General features: G+C 41.7%; 1 protein-coding gene across 3 annotated transcripts in view; it reads right to left on the bottom strand.

The window, feature by feature from the left end:
- Positions 1-17040, bottom strand: part of LOC111976781 (proto-oncogene tyrosine-protein kinase Src-like) — a 42168-nt gene extending 25128 nt beyond the window's left edge. The window contains exon 1 of one of the 3 annotated variants that reach the window (XM_024005897.2): positions 16623-17040. The gene's annotated coding sequence lies outside the window, so the exon portion shown is untranslated. The remainder of the gene's footprint in view (positions 1-16622) is intronic. The other 2 variants (XM_024005900.2, XM_024005901.2) reach the window with 2 other exon arrangements.
- Positions 17041-18997: the final 1957 nt, after the last annotated feature.

Genomic DNA, 18997 nt, shown 5'->3' with positions numbered 1-18997 from the left:
TGACTAAATTGACATAACTCATAAGTGGAATTAAATAAAAGAAAACTTGTTTCTCATAAGTGTAGCATAGGTTGTGCACTCTGCAAACAATGTGTCCACTCCGACAATGAGAACAGGAAGAATGGAATAATAATAATATTGAATGCATTAAAAGAAATGACCATAACCAAAGTAACAAACAATGTAGATTTGAAATTAGAGGAATTAACGGTAAATGTACTACATTGGATGGGGAATACATATACACTAACAATCAAACGCAAACAATTCACACAATGAAGTTATGAAACAATGAATGTGCACACATTTGCGGGAGAGAGCGCATTCTGGAGAAAGAAGTGCATTGGGCATCTGGGCACATGGTCAATCCTATGTCTGCATTGGCCATGCAGCATTTACGGTGAAATGGCCTCAGCAGAAGTCAAGGCATTCATACTTCTTGCGCTTCACGGAGCAGTGCAGAGCTGAAGTCAGAGAAGTGAGTTTATTACAGGATGTAACGCCCCCAGCTAGCGTCAACCAATCATGCCAATGCGGAGCTATACAGAGCCCTTGGCATTGTTTTCAAAATTGGGGAGGCACATGGCAATGCGGTACAGAGTTCGATTTGGCCTCTGCATGCCTCTGGAAGCTCCGCAATTGTGTCACACCCTCGATATGGAGCCTATGACCACATTTTCTGATCAAGCATAAATTGGCTTTTAGTCTAGGCCTCCGCAATGGATTAGTTCACTGAGATGGGCACAAATAAATAAACAAGTCTTTCTACAATGTAGAAAATAGTAAAAATGAAGAAAAACCCTTGAATGAGTAGGTGTCCAAACATTTGACTGGTATACAAGTGATTGGCTCAAACGRATTTAGGAAATAAATTCCACAAACACATTAAGGAAAGAAATTCCACCAATTAACTTAACAAGGCACACCTGTTAATTGAAATGCATTCCAGGTGACTACCTCATGAAGCAGGTTGAGAGAATGCCAAGAGTGTGTAACGCTGTCAAGGCAAAGGGTGGCTACTTTGAAGAATCTAAAATATATTTTGATTTGTTTAACACTTTTTTGGTTACTACATGATTCCATCTGTGTTATTTCATAGTTTTGATGTCGTCACTATTATTCTACAATGTAGAAAATAGTAAAAATAAAAACCCTTGAATGATTAAGTGTGTTCAAACTTTTGACTGGTACTATATATGTGTGTATATATATATATATATACACACATATACACACATACATACATATATATATATAACCAAACAAACAATCGACCAGTCAACTAAATTGGGGTCAGCCCTAGAAGCCATACAGATTAAGCCGTTATAAAAGCAGTTTATTCAGTTACAGTAATCTTGTGAAACAGTCTTTATACAAAAGTGTGTTTGATTTCAGGGCTCAGCATTCATGGCTGCTATCTTGGCCAAATATCTTCAGATAAATATAGAAGAGACTGAAGCAAGCAACCCAAAGCCTTAGTCACTTTCTCCTGCATTGAGAGTTAAGGATCTTAAAGAGATGGTTCATCGTTATGTAATTCAGCAGAATTTCCAATTAAAGATTCAATTTTTTTGTGCGTAACAAATATGTACCTTACCYTGCTCGTTTTAGAATTAAAAAATGGTATTTAAAAATAAAAATAATTGCTTTTTAGYAAAGATCAATTTCTCAAGCAATAATTTTGCTAGGACATGTGCTACTGGGCACGAATATGGCATGTGGTTCGTATTCAAACAGGTAGTCAAACTCCAACTCAAATTCATCTTGGCAGTTCCTCTTCCAACCCTAACTCACTAGGGMTTTTTCCGTTGTAAAACGAGCTCATCTGTCTTATTGAATCAGTTTACTTATGATAAAAATGAAAGGAAACAATGATGTTACGCTGGCTACTCTCGTCATCCACTAAGGCAATGCGATGTCAGAGGCGTTGATGGAGGGGGAGAGGCTATGGGAAAATATTTACATGCTCGATTGAAGCGATGATGCACCCTTGATGCATCAGTAAAAAGCTTTTAAAAGAACGAGCAGAAACGTAATAGCAGCTGAAGCTTCCTGGTTCAAACTTAACCGCATGGTGCGATAAGGCGTGTCTATTTTCAGAAAGTAAATAAATACGATGCAAGGTGTCGAAGGAGAAGTGATCACGCCTCTCTATGATCACTGGCATACAGTAACAGCTGCACAACTTCATAGTGATGAGTTGCATCAGTGGTACCGTTGATGTGCTGCTGCCCCTGGGTGTTTGGCATCTTGTGAGTGGTCTAAGTAGGAAAGGGAAAACTGAAAACTAGCTGCTATTGGCAGAGAGGTTTGGAACTCATTCTTATTGGTCTATTAAAGGTTGACTTTGGGTAAAAAAGTAACAGCTTTAAACTGTATAACTGAGAAATGCACCACCACATCAGGCAATGTAATACTTAAATACCAAACAAAATGGATGAATATGATATTTGGCTACAGAAYTGCAATTTCTTACCCATCTCTACAGCTTCCGATCAAAAACAAATCCTGTGAAATGAAATCATCACATACTGGAGGAGTTACAAGTGGCTAGCTTAGCTAACGAACGAGCTATGTCGGTTGCGGCGCGCATGACCAGAATAACACATTAGTAGTTCATCAAAGGCACATCCCATTTCTGTTTGAGAATTGAGAAAGAGGAGTTGGACCAGTTTTCATGCCCAAAATCAGTCTTTTCAACCAGCTCTTACACTAAAAGGGCATTTTCATAAATGTCACAGTATTATTTCAACCTCATAGCGTGGAAACACTGTATAAACACACACACAGGAAACTTTATGTTTTTGACTGCACAGGGCTTTTAAGCATCTGGGGTTCAGCYATGAAAATAAAATGTGACTGCACTGCAGTGACCTGTGTGTGCATTCTATAGACCATAAGCAGATCCATTTTGTTTCTATGGTATATGGTATATTTACACTAAGAATAGAATGGCTGATTTAGTGTTGAATTGTTTCAAATCTGCTCAGCCATAGCTTCACTTTGGAATCCTGGAAGCCTTACCAGAAGTATGTATAATGTTTGGGTTCCCTATATTGTTCTGCCATTGCCCCCAAACAATCACATATCCTCCCCATCTCTTTCCCTTCATCTGAATATGGTTATTATGTGCACAGAGACTGATGATCTGTGGTCATGTGTTTGAGGGACAAGAAGAGTGAGTGAGAGTGAGGCAGAAGAAAAACATAATTCTAAGGGTTTAGCTTTTCCCAATTCTTACTCACTCCTTTGCTGTCTCTTTCTCCTATCCTTTCAAGAGATTTCCAAAGGAAAATGTATKATTCAAAAGGCACTCGCACATCTGAGCTATTTTTTTTGCAGGTGCATGGAAACAGTTGAATAAAATGGGAAAGAAACCTGCACACTGCTCTTTAATAAGCTTTACGTACCAGCCTCACCGCCTTCCGTCAGAGCRTTTGTGAGTTWAAAAAAATTAGCACCCTTATGTAGACATAGCCCCACCCACATCTGTTCATGCATCGAATGGGGTTGGAGTCGAGGGAAAAACAAATAAGTGCTACCAAATACAACAACGTGCATTTCATAAATATTCACATAAAGTGTGTACATAAAACATATTAAACACATCTGTAAAACCACAATGAGGACATCGACCTACCAAGCAAGTTTTCATAAATCATTGGGTACAGCGCAAGAAAAACGTCAGATTAATCTGAAATGGGGACATAATTCATATTCACAACATAACATGCATAGGCATTTCATCATTAAGATCTCTAGGAAAACAAAAAACTCTCAAAAGCTATGACGAAGGCCGTGAGGCCGATACGTACAGCTAATTAAAGAGCAGTGTTACTATTAAGAGTAGTGTGCAGGTTTCTTATTTTTTCTCAAAGGAAAATTGATAAAATAAACAAATTTCATCCACAGCCTATTACGGCACATGACAAGGAAAAACGTCCTCTTTGCCTGCTTCACTAATATTACTGAACTAGTCAACTACAAGTAGTTGAAAAACACACCGATCCGTATAGAAATGTATTAGAAAATATAGCCAATGTATTTTCTTCCCTACGGTTTTGCTTGTTCACATTATAAACACTGTCAGAACAGATTACCAAAACTATGCAACATAAATGACAAGGGCAGAAATATAGGATAATAAAGGAGAGAACTAGCAAACATGTTACAAAGCCTACAGAACGCACTGAGATTCTATGAAGTATAARCCTTCAATGATGTTTCTAGCACTTTTCAATCTTATTTCAAAAGGAGGGAACATCAGAGCAGCTGCGCTAACATCTGACCAGCTAGCATCCACAGAGACCCGAGAGCGCTGCATCATTCAGTAACTCAGGGCTTTGACCATTTAACTTCTGAACTAGGCAGCAGTGCCTAGTACTGTTACCATTAAGAAAAATCCATGTAGTTCTGAAATCTGAAGCCCCATCAGGGAAACATATACACTACAAGACCAAAAGTATGTGGACATCTGCTCGTCGAACATCTCATCAAAAAGGTTTATGGGCATTAATATGGAGTTGGTCGCCATTTTGCTGCTATAACAGCCTCCACTCTTCTGGGAAGGCTTTCCACTAGATGCCATAACATTGCTGCGGGGACTTGCTTCCACTCAGCCACAAGAGCACAAGTGAGATCGGGCACTGTTGGGCTATTAGGCCTGGCTCGCAGTCAGKGTTCCAATTCCTCCCAAAGGTGTTCGATGGGGTTGAGGTCAGGGCTCTGTGCAGGCCAGTCTAGTTCTTCCACAAAGATCGACAAACCATTTCAGTATGGACCTCACTTTGTGCACAGGGGCATTGTCATGCTGAAACAGGAAAGGGCCTTACCAAACTGTTGCCACAAAGTTGGAAGCATAGAATTGTCTAGAATGTCATTGTATGCTGTAGCGTTAAGATTTCCATTCACTGGAACTAAGGGGCCTAGCCCGAACCATGAAAAACAGCCCCAGACCATTATTCCTCCTCCACCAAACTTTCCAGTTGGCACTATGCATTCGAGCAGGTAGCGTTCTCCTGGCATCCGCCAAACCCAGATTTGTCCGTCAGCCTGCCAGATGGTGAAGRATGATTCATCACTCCAGAGAACGCGTCTCCACTTATCCGGAGTCCAATAGTGGTGAGCTTTACACCACTCCAGCTGACACTTGGCTTTGCGCATGGTGAACTTAGGCTTGTGGGCGGCTGCTCGGTCATGGAAACACATTTCACGAAGCTCCCAATGAACAGTTCTTGTGCTGACGTTGCTTCCAGAGGCAGTTTGGAAGTCAGTAGTGAGTGTTGCAACAGAGGAAAGACATTTACACTTAACAATAACAACACTTACAGTTGACCGGTGCAGCTCTAGCAGGGCAGAAATTTGGCAAACTGACTTGTTGGAAAGGTGGCATCCTATGATGGTGCCACGTTGAAAGTCACTGAGCTCCAAGGCCATTCTACTGCCAATGTTTGTCTATAGAGATAGCATGGCTGTGTGCTTGATTTTATACACCTGTCAGCAACTGGTATGGCTGAAATAGCAGAATCCACTAATTTGAAGTGGTGTCCACATACCTTTGTATATTTGGTCTATAATAGATTGGAGAAATCCATCAGGAAAAGTGAATCAAATGTAAAATGGCAGTTCACAGCAACTCTAAACACGTGTGCATACACATAGGTCCAAATATTAGAGTCTCCATTACAGGTATGAGCCATCAACAGGAATGAGGAATGAGAAACCAGGTTTGTGTGTGTGTAGTGGGTCGGTTTGTTGGGCGGGCTGTGTGTCTACGTACAGTCTGTGCATTCAGGTTTGTTACAACAGTGAGAGAGAGTGAGGCAGCCCCAGTCATGGTTGTGGAATGTAGATTGGAGGATAATGCAGGTCCTATCTCCTCTCCCACTAACACACCCCACATGAGGAATGCTCTGGGAACAGGTAGAGACACCGTACACCCAGGATGTGGATAGATGTTCATGATGCCACAGGCCATAGAAACGTTTTACAATAACTTAGAGTAGGAAAAAGGTTACGGGAGTGTTTCCATTCTTAAAAACAATAAGCAGAATTAATAGAAGACTGATCGTTGTTCTCGTCAACAACACAGACTTCTTCAGACTAGTGGATGTTTGGATTTAGAACTGTGGTCCTTTGTAGCTCAGTTGGTAAAGCATGGTGTTTGTAACACCAGGGTAGTGGGTTCGATTCACGGGACCACCCATACGTAAAATGTATGCACATATGACTAAGTCTTGTTGGATAAAAGAGTCTGCTAAATGGCATATATTATAGAACCGTCTGAATCGGTGTTTGGTTCGTAATTAGCATGGAAATAATTAAAGCTTTGATTATATTTTCCTCTTGAGGCTTCAGACAAGAGCACTTCCTCAATGAGACAATAACTATCCTGCAGAACAGAACAGTCAAAAAACATAAATGATCTTTCTACAAAAGTAGAAACATTCACTATAGCTTTTCCCTTTACTGTTGGAATTGTGATTGAATCAACGCAATATTAGCCACTTTCAACGCAACATACCAGAAACAAAACAAACTATGCAAGACTTAGTGGGCAAAACTAACTATGCAGTAGATTTTGTTGTAGGCATAATGCTACACAGACCGGTGAGGCATAACCAATCAGAGCTGCAATAGGCCTATACCATTGCCATATATGGATCTGTGCCATTCACTTTGAACTTGACTGTGTTTACAGCATGAGCGGTCGTGAGTAGATGCGCTTGTTTTGAGATCAAAGCGAGAGCTGCATGTAGCCACGTGTGCTCATATCCGTTGATAGTTAGTTAATTATTAGCCCAGTTATAGATAACTTGTAGTCAGCAATGGGGGAGTGGTTGCTTCCTACAAGAGCACAAAACGTGTACATTTCTAGACATCTTTGAAAAGCGAGTCGGGTAATGAGCTTTTTTTTTGGTCTTAAAGGGGCAGAGTTGTATTTTAAATGGGCTTGAATAGGCTAAGTAGCCAATAGGCAGACGGTAGCATAATTTATTTGATTCTCTGTAATAATGGTATGGAATAATAATGCATTTTATTTTTTAAAGTGGTTTCTTGCATCAAACATTTTCAGTCACCTCCTTGTCTGAAGGACAAGTGGATAAACAGGTTAATGTCAAGCCCTGCATGTTCTTTTCAAAAGTCTCATGGAATGTAGGCCTACATTGAACACCACACATTGGCTGCTACTGTAGGCTGAAGGATAGAACAGCTACTTCCATAATAAAATGTTATGGGATACATTTTGTAATTTTTTTATGGTAGACCACTCCGGTAGGCTGACATTATGAACAAATAGCCACAGTAGCCTTCTTGACCTCGTCTGAAACTGTAACTTAAAGCGGGTTCAGCCTCAGTGTTTACAGTAAACGTAGGCTGGAAGTTGCACAGAATTTTCACAACGTTCACGTTTGCGCTCAGCAGACCTGAAATTTGCTCAGTGCCGAAAATAAATTAGAGGGAACATTGGTCATAAACTAAGCTTATTTAGAACTTTTATTATTCAAAAACATAAAATGCCGTCAAAGTCAAAATTAGTTGTTGTCTGGTTTATTACTTAACTATGTCAACCGTGGTGGTTGGCGAGCTAGGCTAGTTATCTGGCTAGGCTAAAATAACTGACTTTAGCTGGCTGGCTTGCTGGCCAAGATAACAGCATATACCAGTAACATTATTTGATAACTGGTGATATATTTCCAAAACTTTGGTTTACTTTAATGTAGCTGTAAGCTAGGTGTTGATAGCAACTGTCTGACTCACYCAGTGCTAATGTAGCGTTAGCAGGCTGGTAGGGCAAAAATTAGCAGGCTAGTTGGCTAGCAATCTTGCAAACTGATTTGTAACCATAAATTCATAAATTATTTGCTTGTAAGTTGGCAGAAAATTCAATTGAAACCAGTAGTCATGAGAGAAAACAATTTGAAGTTATACATTTTAAGGTATTTCTGTTGGAGTTGACAATATAGGGAATAGGCTGCTTGCCGCGTCCTTCATATTACGTCACACCCCGCATATGTTTTTRTTCCCGGCATGACTTCGGCATTCTGATCAATTTTATGTAATAATTTGAATAGAAAAGTGAAGTGTAACTTTGCATTGGGACGTTTGATGCGCATTCTAATGCAAATCCATATGTTACAAGTGGCTATATTTATGCTACCTACCCTTTAAGGAAGTCCAGAGTTTTTGCTGTCCTGAGTTAGAATACCTCTTGATAAGCTGCAGACCATACTATTTACCAGTTTTCGTAGCTGTCTATTTACCACCACAAATTGATACTGACACTAAGACCACACTCGACGAGCTGTATAGGGCCATAAGCAAACAAGAAAATGCACAACCAGAAGCTGCGCTTCTCGTGGCCGGTGATTTTAATGCAGGGAAACTGAAATCAGTTATACCTCATTTTACCAGCATGCCAAACTTGTTCAACTAGAGGCGTCAAAATTCTAGATCACCTTTACTCCACACAGAAAAGCATACAAGGCTCTCCCTCGCCCTCCCTTTGGCAAATCTGACCATAAAACGCTATCCTCCTGATTCCTGCTTACAAGCAAAAACTCAAAAAGGAAGTACCAGTAAAGAGCTCAATAGGGAAGCGGTCCGATGAAGTAGATGCTAAGCTACAGGACTGCTTTGCTAGCACAGACTGGAATATGTTCCAGGATTCATCCGATAACATTGAGGAGTTTACCACATCAGTCACTGGCTTCATTAATAAGTGCATTAACGACATCATCACAGTGACCGTACGTACATATCCCAACCAGAAGTCATGGATTACAGGCAACAGCCGCACTGAGCTATAGGATAGAGCTGCCGCTTTCAAGGAGCGGGACACTAATCTGGACGCTTATAAGAAATCCCACTATGACCTCCGTTGAGCCATCAAACAGGCAAAGCATCAATACAGGACTAAGATTGAATCCTACTCTGGCGCTTGTTGGATGTCACAGGGCTTGCAAACTATCACAGATTAGAATGAGAAACCCAGCCGCGACCTGCCCAGTGACGCGAGCCAACCAGACAAGCTAAATGCATTTACGCTCACTTCGAGGCAAGCAACACTGAACCATGCATGAGAGCACCAGCTGTTCCAGATGACTATGTGACCTCACTCTCCGGCTAAGTGAGTAAGGCTGAGAGCCAGACGGATTACCAGAACGCGTACTAAGAGCACGCGCTGACCAGCTGGCAAGTGTTTTCACTGACATTTTCAACCTCTCCCTGACCCAGTCTGTAATAACTACATGTTTCAAGTAGACCACCATAGTCACTGTGCCCAACAATGCCAAGGTAACCTGTCTAAATTACTATTGCCCGTAGCATCACATCTGTAGCCATGAAATGCTGTAAAAGGTTGGTAATGGCTCACAACAACACCATCATCCCATACACCCTGGGCTCACTCCAATTTGCATGCCACCCCAACAAATCCACAGATCACGCAATCTCTATTGCATTCCACACTGCCCTCTCCCAACTGGACAAAAGGAACACCTATGTGAGATTGCTGTTCATCGACTACAGTTCAGTGTTCATTGCCATAATGCCCTCCAAGCTCATCACAAAGCTTAGGACCCTGGGACTAAACACCTCCCTCTGCAACTGGATCCTGGACTTCCTGACGGGCCGCCATCAGGTGGTGAGGGTAGGCAACAACAAATCCGCCACGCTGACCCTCAACACGGGGGCCCCTCAGGGGTGTGTGCTTAGTCCCCTTCTGTACTTCCTGTTAACCCACGACAGCGCACGACTCCAACACCATCGGTAAGTTTGTTGACAACGTCATGGTGGTAGGCCTGATCACCGACGATGATGAGACAGCCTATAGGGAGGTCTGTAACCTGCCAGTGTGGTGCTAGGACAACAACCTCCCCCTCAACATCAGCAAAACAAAAAGGAGCTGATCGTGGACTACAGGAAACAGAGGGCCGAGCACACACCGACGGGGCTGTAGTGGAGCGGGTCGAGAGCTTTAAGTTCCTCGGTGTCCACATCACTAAGGAATTAACATGATCCACATACACTAACACAGTCGTAAAGAAAGCAGGACAACGCATCTTCCCCCTCAGGAGGCTGACAATATATGGCATGGGCCCTCAGATCCTCAAAAGGTTATACAGCTGCACCAGTGAGAGCACCTTGACTGGCTGCATCACCGCTTGGTATGGCAACTGCTTGGCATCGTACAGCAAAGCGCTACAGAGGGTAGTGCAAACGGCGCAGTTTATCACTGGGGCCGAGCTCCCCTGCCATCCAGGACCTCTACACCAGGCACTGAGGAAGGCCCTAAAAATGTTCAAAGTATCCAGCCACCCAAGTCATAGACATCGGTATCGCAAGGTAAGCGATACCGATGCACCAAGTCTGGAACCAACAGGACCCTGAACATCTTCTACCCCCAAGCCATAAGACTGCTAAATAGGTAACTAAATAGCTATCTGGACTATCTGCATTGACCCTTTATGCACTAACTCATCACATACACTGCTGCTACTGTTTTATTATCTATCCTGTTGCCTAGTCACTTTACCCCTACCAATATCTACCTCAATTATCTCGTACCACTGCACAGACGTGTTACTGGTATGCTGTGTATATATAGCCAACTTTTRGTTACTCATTACATATTTATTCCTTATGTTATTATTTTTTTCCTCTCTCTGCATTGTTGGGAAGGGCCCGTAAGTAAGCATTTCACCGATAGTCTATGCCTGTTGTTTACAAAGCATGTGACAAATGAAATTAGATGTTTTCAACGATGTCCATTCTTTCTGCAGACATCGTTGAATCTTATTAATTCGGCGCATATATTTAACAGAGTTTTTGGAAAACGTGGACACAAACTGTTACCGAACTTTGCATCTGCACAGTCATTCCAATAAATGTATATATTCAAACAATTGTGTAAATTGTTAAAAGTAGTCCTTGTGCGAGTTGTATGGTTTCTTAAACTTTAAAAAAATCTGTTTAAGTGAAAATTCCGTTACCGTGGAATTGCGCATGATCATCAAAACATAACATTTCCATGACTGATTTTAGGTTGAGGGCCCCATCAATGGAGCGATATCCTCCATTGCTTTTATATCAGCCTTTGTTCACCACAGAGCCTGATTTCAATATTCAAATTAACACTGCCATTCAGGGATGAGGACCAGGGGCAACTTCCTTCGGGTAGGGGACAGCAGGGCCATGTTCATTAGGCACTAAATAGAAGAAAACAGACTGCAACATGGAGGGACTACCTGGACTTATCCAATAAGAAACGCTTAGCTTTTCATTGCATAATGTTTTGCTACAGTGTGCACTAATAAATCCACCAGCTGTATAGCTTCCAGTCCCCAGGGCGTGGCTGCTGCTGCTCAGCTCAGACGACTGATGAGGAGGAAGAGGACCCCAGGGAGCAGCTCTCGCACTCACACAGATAAGCATCAGGGCACTCAGGGGCAACTAAGGCCACCACTCAGGAAAACTGCTCGTCTGTCCATGTGAGGACTGAGGAGTGGAACAGGTTTTCAGTTATAGATAAAGGCTGCTTTTCAAGCATGACTGATTCCATTCCCACTCACAGATAATTCCCCTATCTGTTTCTCCTTGACCTGCTCTGGCTTAGTAGTGGTTGTTGTCAACAAATAGCCCCCACAGGAATCACAGTGATGCAGGTGTGGTCTGTCTTTTGTTACAATAGACACTAAAGTGACACAGTGAATCCAGAAAGGAGAATTGTGTGTTTCCATTCCCCTGTAAATGAGAGGATCTGAGATTGTGTTGTTATCTACCTACATCCTCTTGTGCTCATATTGAAATGTACAGACAAAAAAAAAAAGGTTCCGTGTTGTCTTTTCAGTCACTTTACAAGGGTAAAGGACAGCAAGTCCAACTTGAGAGGCAAATTTTGTCAACACAACATTTACATAAAATCCATTCCAATATAGTGATTTTCAGGCAGGGCAGAGGAACAAAGACCAAGGCTGGTCCAGCATCTCAAAATTGTATTTATCAACCAGGTGAGTCCCATTTTCAAGGGAGCCCTGGAAAAGAGGAAGCCGCAAGCAGTCATACAACTTGACTTAGTGGCCCCGCTGTGGCTGCTTTAAGACACGGAGACAGAGAGACACCTCTGAATGCAAAGGAGCCATTTCCTGTCAAGACAAGTGGGGGGAGTGAGAAGAAAATACACACAAGACATTTTGACTGATAACCCTCCCGTCCGCACTCCCTTGCAACAGTGGAGGGATTGAGATGAGAAGTACGGCCCCTGTCACCCTGTTCACAGAGCAGGCTAGGCCAGAACAGGAAGTGACTAGCCTCAGTAGCCTGAAACCCTGGGAGGGCTGAGAGGACACAGTCCCTCCTCTGTTCTATTCCGCTCAATGAACCATAATCAGATATTCAATTCAAATGTCTCCAGCCACAGGAACAGCCACAGGGTCTCAGATAGCTGCATGCAGAGAGGGCTGGGTGAGTGACTGCTATCTGTGCAACCCCTTTCCATTCTTATTATCATATACAGTGGTTGCTAGCCAAACACTTTAACAACATTGATTTAACAAATGGTTTGACTTTTGCATATTGTGCACCCTTACGTAAATCTACTTATGTAACTCAGGTGACATCGTGCAGGGTGTTCACTGCTCAGTTGACTGTAACCTGTAACTTGGTAATACACTCCAGGTCACAAGTTTGGTTCCCTTTACATACACGTTCACAAACACACTTTTACATGAAGCTTTGTCAGTACATTGCAATAAGGCTTAGACACCCCCACCCAGCTCTGTGAAGATGGCCAGGGCTCACTTGGCCAGGGATCACCTGAAAAACAGATGTCAATCTCAATGTGTCTGCCCTGTTTAAATAAGGATAGGCCTACATAAAAGGAAAAATAAGTTGTCCTCTTCCACCATTTATGGAAATACTACCCCAAACAAAGTCTGCTTAAACAGAGAACAGGTGGTATTTCCATTCCCCTCTTAAAATGGCTGCCCTTGAACATCGCTGGGCACTAATTAGCACCAAAACTGGGCCAGATAGAGCAACAGAAGTTTGGTGTCTGTCTGAGTGTGCGTCTGCCACATGAAAAATTCAATGAGTTCAGAGGCTGTCACAGTCACAGTGCTCGCGCCAGCTAGCCAAAGTACCAATACAACTGCACTGAGCAGTGTGACTGTGAATCATACATCCGAAGGCCAAAACTTAGGGGGATTGTTGGCATCAGATATCAGGGAACGTTGTGCTGTTCTACTTGGACCAACAAAACAGCACGTGTCTATACTTCTGTATGGGTTATTCTTTTCATCATCCCACCATTTGTTCATCATTTCTATCCATTTCCTCGGGCCCAAAAACCAGACCCCTACTCATAATATTATCGCTAATTAAGTAGTTAGAAGTTTCCTCAAATTAATCCTCCTCTGACCTGAAGTGACCTGGAGCAACTCACCTGAAATGATCTTCACTAGAAAACTAACTAGACTGTTCTGTTTTCATTCTATTTGCCCAGTTTGCTTCCTACAGCCCAATTAGGTTAATAACACGCCAATTCAAGACAATAATATAGGGTCAAAACTGTACATACTAGACGGCCTCAAGTGAGATTCATGGTAATGGAGTCACTCCTCAAGTAGTTCTACAAGGCCTGTCGAAATGCCCTTTCCATTTTACTTTTTCATTATGAGCACAAAGACATTTTATGAAAGGAAGTCACAACTTGTTTCAGAGGCAGATCATTCTCAAGGCTTGGACGCCTGGCTTCGGAAACAAGCAAGTCATTGACTACCGCCAGACCCAGTGTAGTGTACTGCCCTCTCAGACAGAGTGATTCAGTATATAGGGGGAACAAAGGGGCCAATCCACCAATTGACAGGAATTTCTGCTTCAAGAGCCACTTTGCAGTGATCTCATCGGAACCAACATAAAGCTCCAAAGCTTTCACTGGATGACATTCTTTCATAGGATTCCAAGGGGCATTAAGTTCTGTCTGTGAGGCCTTTCCTTCGACAATGGCCCCCAAATCAGCCAGGGAAGATTCAGTTAGTCACGAGTGTTTCACCACCATGCCTGACTGGCCAGCTGAAAAGACATGTAGAGAGTGAGGATGGCTCCCAAGGAAGCAGCAAAATCATATTGAGATATCCCATTGTTTTATTACAAAAGAAGCACATTTAAATGAAATCTTCTGGAGGAAAATAAAGGGTGACTAAAAAGATTGCAGTGCTCTTCTCGTCATATTGTATGCTTTGGGACATTACAACGGTAGAACTAAATATCCATGGAGCGTAAATCTGCGTGTCAGATTTTGGGAGACAGATTAACTGATTTTTGGAAGGGATATAGCCTATACAGAGATGTTAACAGCTTCAGAATGCTCTGCCAAACAACATAATTCCTCAATAATAGAGAAAGAGATATAGGCTTACTGTTCATGCTCTCTACATTCATTCTCATCCTCACAGAACACACAACTGAATGGTTCATAGTTCATATTCAATTTAGGATGTGTTTTCAATTAATCTAATAATCGATGAACAGTTGACCATTTTCTGGCGAATTCAATAGAATGAAATTCCTTGGCAAATTTGTGATTCTAAATTCTGGGTGAATTTCTGGATTTCAGATTAGATTTTTGCCTTTGTTCACACAATATCTTGCCTTCAGGCAGATCAAAAAGGTACAAGACAACACACTCAGCAGGGTGTAAATAAAGTGAATGTATACTGCGTAATGTATGTGTGCATGCTTAAGGACTATGACAACTCTGTGTTGGGTACATTCAATTGCAATGAGGCACAGGCAAACCCATTACTTCATCAAGTGTAGACCACTCCCTACATCTCAACACTGAAACCTAGAGTTTAATGTCATTATTCTTTATAGCCATACTCAACTGGGGAAAACATAATTCATTCCGTATGTTCAAAAACAGGAATTAGACATGCTAGAATACCGCTTCATTAAGAGTCAATATTTGTCTAAGTCATCTTTTTTATTTTTTATTATTTCACCTTTATTTAACTAGGTAGGCCAGTTGAGAACAAGTTCTAAATTTCAACTGCGACCTGGCCAAGATAAAGCAAAGCAGTGCGACAAACAACACAGAGTTACACATGGGATAAACAAACGTACAGTCAATAACACAATAGAAAAGTCTATATACAGTGTGTGCAAATGAAGTAAGCTTAGGGAGGTAAGGCAATAAATAGGCCATAGTGGCGAAATAAGTACAATATAGCAATTAAACACTGGAGTGATGGATGTGCAGAAGATGAATGTGCAAGTAGAGATACTGGGGTGCAAAGGCGCAAAAAATAAATAACATGGGAATGAGGTAGTTGGGTAGGCTATTTACAGATGGGCTATGTATAGGTGCAATGATCTGTAAGCTGCTCTGACAGCTGATGCTTAAAGTTAGTGAGGGAGATAAGACTTCAGCTTCAGCGATTTTTGCAATTCGTTCCAGTCCTGGAAGGAAAGGCGGACAAAGGAGGAGTTGGCTTTGGGGATGACCAGTGATGACCAGTGAAATATACCCGCTGGAGAGCGTGCTACGGGTGGGTGCTGCTATGGTGACCAGTGAGCTGAGATAAGGTGGGGCTTTACCTAGCAAAGACTTATAGATGACCTGGAGCCAGTGGGTTTGGCGACAAATATGAAGCGAGGGCCAGCCATCTTGAGTGGGATAACACTAATCCTGAGCATACACATGTACACAGCCCATGTTTAGTAAATAGGACATAGGCACCGGCAGAGACCGGTCTATACACCGAGTATACATGACATAGACTGACTAAGTGAATCCAGGTGAAAGCTATGATCCCTTATTGATGTCACTTTTTAAATCCACTTCAAATCAGTGTAGATGAAGGGGAGGAGATGGTTAAAGAAGGATTGTTAAGCCATTTGAGACATGAATTGCTTATGTGTGCCATTCAGAGGGTGAATGGGCAAGACAAAAGATTTAAGTGCCTTTGAACAGGGTATGGTAGTAGGTTCCAGGCGCACCGGTTTGTGTTAAGAACTGCAACGCTGCTGAGTTTTTCACACTCAAGAGTTTCCCATGTGTATGAAGAATGGTCCAGCACCCAAAGGACATCCAGCCAACTTTACAACTGTGGGAAGCATTGGAGTCAACATGTGCCAGCATCCCTGTGGAACGCTTGACACATTGTAGAGTCCATGCCCCAACCAATTGAGGCTGTTCCGAGGAAGGTGTTCCTAATGGTTGGTATAGTCAGTGTATATCAACACCTTATAACATATCATCCCCCTCACACACTAGTGTATTGTTGATTGACTTACATATTGGCATACAAATGTAGCTACTCGAAAAATACGATGTGATGGTCAATGGAGTTTGTGTCCCAATCCTAGTACTAGCTACTGAATATCTATGTAAATTGGTAAGCACACAATTAACATACTTGCATTCAAATAATTTATTGGATTGAAAGCCCCTCAGCACCCTGATCCAGCGAGCTATTTCATATCAACTGTAGCCTATCAGAAGAATTGTTGAGATCAGAATGCATTTCAATACATATTGCCGGACCGGATACATTTGTGATACATTGTTTCTGTTCAATCAATGGTTTCATCGTATACCAAAATAACAAGTCACTTACCCTAACGCGTACCAACCAGTGTATTGCCGTTGCTCGTTTATTTACCAGATGGACAATAGTTCATCAAATGTAACGACAGAATACACAGATCCGTCATCGAAGTAAACCCAAAAATGATAACAGATTACAGACGACGTTCACGGCAGAGAATCTATGGTTGAACTAATGAGGTTTCCCATCCATTCAACCAGAGGGGCGGGCTAGGTCATGACGGGGAATGCCCGAGAATTACTGTACGTAGGCAGTCAGAACTAGTCTGATTGCAGCAATAATTGTAATCCCAATAATTATGAAAGGGAGTAGGCTTTCAAGCAGGTTGACAATTGCCTAAGAAATTACTAGATTTTGCGATGCGTTCAGTGCTGCGCGTAGTAAATCACACACACAAGCAGAGAGAATTCAGGACCAAAACATAGAGGGTGGGATAGGAGGGGGTAAGGGGAGGGATTTGGAGTATAGGACAGCTGACTATGGAGACCTAATAGACCGTTTTTGCATAATTAGCTTAAGGCTCATTTGAATTGTTCCGCATTTGAGCACCGCCCGCAAAAAGGGGGGAGTCCACACACATGCTCTATTTTGGAAGTATCCACAATTTTGCCATTGGCTGTGATTGGGATAAGGCGGGTCATGTTCACAATTAGATATGCATTTATTATACATAATCATGCATTATAATTTGACAGGTAATTTGTCTATTTCTCACTGCAGGTCATTAAAAATCAAAGGACCTACTTTGGGCACAGTCCTTGAGTCTAAATGTTTAGGTTAATGAAAATATGCTATCATTTTAGGGCAATAGGCTAAATATAGAAAAACAATATATGGGAGAGTGGCGTAAATTGAGCCATTTTTAACATTCAGCATCACGCGGTCAAGGGAAATATATTATTCTTTATTACAAACATATGTACATATATTTCAGGATGTTGTGTATCCGTGGAAATAATCAAATCAAATCAAAACAAGCAAGTATAGTGTAGTGTAGTAGAGAATCATTGTACCATCTAAACCGCTGTGAAATATATTTTCAGCTGTTTGATGCTGGTGTACAAAACCGAAAGTAAAAGACGCAAAAACTAAACTTAAGCACGGGAAGCATAGAACAGATCTATCGCTTCTTAGACTTGTTACCAATGACAATGAAATATCTATAACAAAAATGTCAGAATTTGGTCGGGTCGCCCAAAAAGGTACATAATGCAGCTTTAAGAGGCCTCTAAGACGACTGCAAATTTCTGTACAGAATATTGCCACTACCTTTTTAAATCAATGTCTATCTTTATATCACATTACCTTTTTGTAATGTAATCACTAAACATCTTTTAACACAGGCGTCACACCTAACAAACACTTAGTACTTTTTAAAAACACTTAACATAGGACATGTTCTTACCTCAAATCCCAGCGATAATGCATTGCATTACACCTGGGAAGAAAACGCTTCAATTTCAACTTGCTATTGGCAGAACCATTGGCTCAACTTACAAAGGCAAAATTGACTATATTAGCCCACACAACTACAAGGATGCACTTTCATACTAGATTTAGTACCTCACGTTGATGCGTAAAGAGACCCAAACTGATGTATAGAACAATCTTAAAATAATCTTCTTTGATTTAGATACAATAATAAAACCTCTTTCACAATAATTTCATTTGACTTGGTGCAAAACAAATTTGGGGACCTAACTTGCTTACCACTTGTTCAATGTGGTTTCTTCCTTCACAGAATCCATGAAATGATGACCTCTTCCTAAATGTAAATGCAACATGTAAAGTGTTGGACCCATGTTAATGAGCTGAAATAAAAAGATCCCAGAAATGTTCCATATGCACAAAAAACGTATTTCTCAAAAATATTGTGCACAAATTTGTTTACATCCCCGTTAGTGAGCTTTTCTCCTTTAACAAGACAATCCATCCACCCGACAGGTGGCATATGAAGAAGCTGATTAAACAGCATGATCATTACACAGGTGCACCTTGTGCTGGGGACAATAAAAGGCCACCCTAAAATGTGAAGTTTTGTCACACAACACAATGCCACAGATGTCTCAAGTTTGAAAGTGTGCAATTGCATGCAGGAACGTCCACCAGAGCTGTTGTCGGAGAATTTAATGTACATTTCTGTAGCATAAGCCGCCTCCAACTTCGTTTTAGAGAATTTGGCAGTATTGTCCAACTGGCCTCACAACCACAGACCATGTGTAACCATGCCAGCCAAGGACCTCCACATCCGGCTTCTTCACCTGCAGGATCGACTGAGACCAGCCACCCGGACAGCTGATGAAACTGTGGGTTTGCACAACGGAAGAATTTCTGCACAAACTGTCAGAAACAGTCCCAGGGAATCCCATCTGTATTGGTACGGA

This window comes from Salvelinus sp. IW2-2015, linkage group LG17, assembly GCF_002910315.2.
Source record: "Salvelinus sp. IW2-2015 linkage group LG17, ASM291031v2, whole genome shotgun sequence".
NCBI classification, from domain to species: Eukaryota; Metazoa; Chordata; class Actinopteri; order Salmoniformes; family Salmonidae; genus Salvelinus; species Salvelinus sp. IW2-2015.
The sequence above is the reverse complement of the archived record's forward strand: the minus strand, read 5'-3'. Positions and strand labels throughout refer to the sequence as shown.